General features: G+C 34.4%; 1 long non-coding RNA gene across 1 annotated transcript; it reads left to right on the plus strand.

Moving 5' to 3' along the window:
- Nucleotides 1–200: 200 nt before the first annotated feature.
- Nucleotides 201–2,416, plus strand: LOC145100477 (uncharacterized). Its single transcript, XR_013705068.1, has 7 exons — nt 201–645; nt 754–881; nt 1,003–1,077; nt 1,157–1,261; nt 1,351–1,630; nt 1,862–2,000; nt 2,295–2,416. It is a non-coding gene; the product is annotated as an uncharacterized LOC145100477 (long non-coding RNA).
- The last annotated feature ends 701 nt before the right edge of the window (nt 2,417–3,117 follow it).

Below are 3,117 nucleotides of genomic sequence, written 5' to 3' on the forward strand. Positions count from 1 at the left end.
AAGTTAGTTTAATGATAAATTAATATATATATATATATATATATATATATATATATATATATATATATACTATATTATTAAGGATATTGTCCATTTCTTGAAAATTAAGAGGTACAACATATATTACCTCATGTACAATAGTATTAAGCATATAACCAATCTTATATGTATTAGACTATATGGATCGTATACGTATTACACTACACGACGGACCTTAGCTAATCTCCTAAACAAAGCCGCGATCAAACCAATTCTCATCGTCTCCACCAAAGATGCAGTCCACCTTTTCTGTCACACACAAGTAGCCCTAACCCTAGAAAACTTAGATAAACCACGATCAACCAAGATTCTCGATTAAGTTAAGGAAGATCATCAAGAAAGAAAAGAGAAAATCCTACCATTGCCACCTGATCTCGGATGGTACGCCACAGGATCTTCGAAGGAGCATGGAAGTGAATGGGACCATGAGACGGCTTGGTATTCATACGCTTACGGAGAGGTAGATCTATTCAATGTGCACGGTGGCGAGCGTCCACCACTACCTCCTTTGCGCAAATACCTGATCCACGTCACCTGCTAAGCTTTCGCCTATGTTGTCGGAGTAGCCGGATGGTTTCCTGGATAAACCAATCTGGAATCCAAAAGGTTATCTCGATTTTCTATTCATAGTGGAATTACCTAATGTTTGACTAGATCTATGAAATTCGTGTTCATTGGTGCGTATATTCTGAATTAAGCTGTTTTATTATGTAGATTCTGAGCAATTAAGTGCGATCAAGGAAGAGAAGGTTGGGAGCTTGTACGTTTGTGGATGCCCAGGGACTGGAAAATCGCTTTTCCATGGAAAACGTGAAAAGGTCTCTGCTGTTTGGGCTAAAGAGGTAATCTCCATATGCTTGATTGTTCATTTTGTAATCCCAGTGGAACTAATGCATTTACATAATTACTCACACCATCTAAAAGATGAAGATTATAACGAGTGGAATCATGTATTGTTTCCAGACAGGAGGTCAATTCCCAGACATTTTGGGCATAAACTGTACTTCTCTCTCAACTACTTCAGAAATTTTCAACAAGGTAAGACCTTATCAATACATTGATATGAATTGGCTCATATGCAACCAACTTAGCGCTTACAAGCTAATGCCTTTGGCAGATACTTGGAAAGAGTCAACCACATAGTCAACAACCGTTCTACACCCTTAAGTCAAATTCAGCAATTATATTCTCAAAAGCAATAGTCATCTGGCACAAAAATGATGTAAGATGTATATGCCTTTTTAGCTACATTTGAAAAATCCATCCAATTATAGCAATGTGAATAGTTATTGATAAATGCTTTGTAAACAGGTTGGTTATTGCTGATGAATTGGATTACTTGATTACAAAGGACCAGGTGGTGCTCCATGATCTATTTATGCTAACAACATTGCCCTTTTCAAAAATTATATTGATAGGTATGATTTGACATGGTGTTTTTCAGTTTAATGTGTTCTAGATTTATCTATGTTTCTCATATTGGATCTAATTTAAATGTCAAAATTTATAAGACTTGAATTAACTTAAATATTGATTGGCAAAAAGTTGCAGCTTCATCTGGAGATATGAGGAAAACTCTTGGTATCTGCAGGTTGGCATATTATCCATTTTTTTAAAATTGTTTTATTGCCTAAAAAGTCTCTCAAGGTTTCATATATTTGGATTAAACTGACGCTTTTATCCTTGGTGCATTTTTTTTCAATGATTTAATGTAAGATACCCCCAGATTACAAAGTTTGGCATTTTCAAAGTTATGTTATAATAAACAGTCACTATTCACAAAATATTTAACTTTTTTACTTATTTTCTTTATCCTGGTTAGGAACCTTGACTGAAGGATGTTTTTGGTGATTGGAATTGATAGAGAGATTGAGAAGGAAACATGTTGCATTTTCCTGCTGTAGAATATTTTCAGCCTTAAAAATTTGAAGGCTCCCATGGTTGGTATTGACAAATTGGAGGTAAACACTTTTTTACCATCTCTTTTCATTTGTGGTTGTTTTATGTGCTGATGTTGTGTGTTAGTGGTACTTAAGAATGGTGTGGCCATGTATGTATTTATCCGACTATTTGATATTTTTATCTACTCTTCAACATCAAATAAGTTTTAAAATACCAAACGCCTTAAATATATATTTTTAAAACTATTTATGTATCAACACTTTCTGTGCTAGAAAAAAACTAAAATAATATATATTTGTTGAAATGTTAGTCTTATTGTAACAAAATGTTTTACCTTCATTTGTCTGGTGCAGGTTAGATGAGAGAGACTTTGTTATTGAGTGGCTTTATTGTCACATTTGGAACTTAAGAGCACCAGCTTTGTTCATTTCTACCTTCAATGTTGTATGTAACTTCATTGTCATACACTACTAGAAAAAAGGGTGTTTTCCTACGGATAATAGCTACGGAAAATTTCCGTAGCTAATTAGCTACGGAATGGCTACGGATTAGCTACAGAATGGGACGCCCTAATTTAGTAACGGAATAACTACGGAATAACTATGGATGCAATTCCGTAGGTATTCCGTAGCTAATTAGCTATGGAATAGCTACGGAATCACTACGGATGCTACTCCGTAGCCATTCTGTAGCTAATTAGCTTCAGAATAGCTACAGAATAGTTACGGATGTTAACCCGTAGCTATTCCGTAGCTAATTAGCTACAAAATGGCTACGGAATAGCTACGGATATAATATTAAACCATTAAATGAATAAAGGATCTCGAAGGTGCAAACGACTGTATCAACACTATTAATGACTATAAGTTGTTGAAAATAAAGATAATCGTGTATAATAGAGGTGGAAAAAAAAACGAAGAGAAAAAAACGATGTTTAATGCCCGGAAAATAAAAAATAATAAAAATCCGTAGCAACTCCGTAGCTAATTAGCTATGGATTAGCTACATAATTTTTTTATTTTCTATTTTTCGGGCACCAAACGTCGTTTTTTTCGCTTCGTTTTTTTTACACCTCTACTATACATGATTATCTATATTTTCACCAACTTATAGATATTAATATCATTCATAAAGCCGTGTGCACCTTCGGGATCAAGTATTCGTTTCACAGTTTTA

This window comes from Lactuca serriola, chromosome 4 (assembly GCF_051521515.1).
Source record: "Lactuca serriola cultivar US96UC23 chromosome 4, Lser_US96UC23_V15, whole genome shotgun sequence".
NCBI lineage: Eukaryota > Viridiplantae > Streptophyta > Magnoliopsida > Asterales > Asteraceae > Lactuca > Lactuca serriola.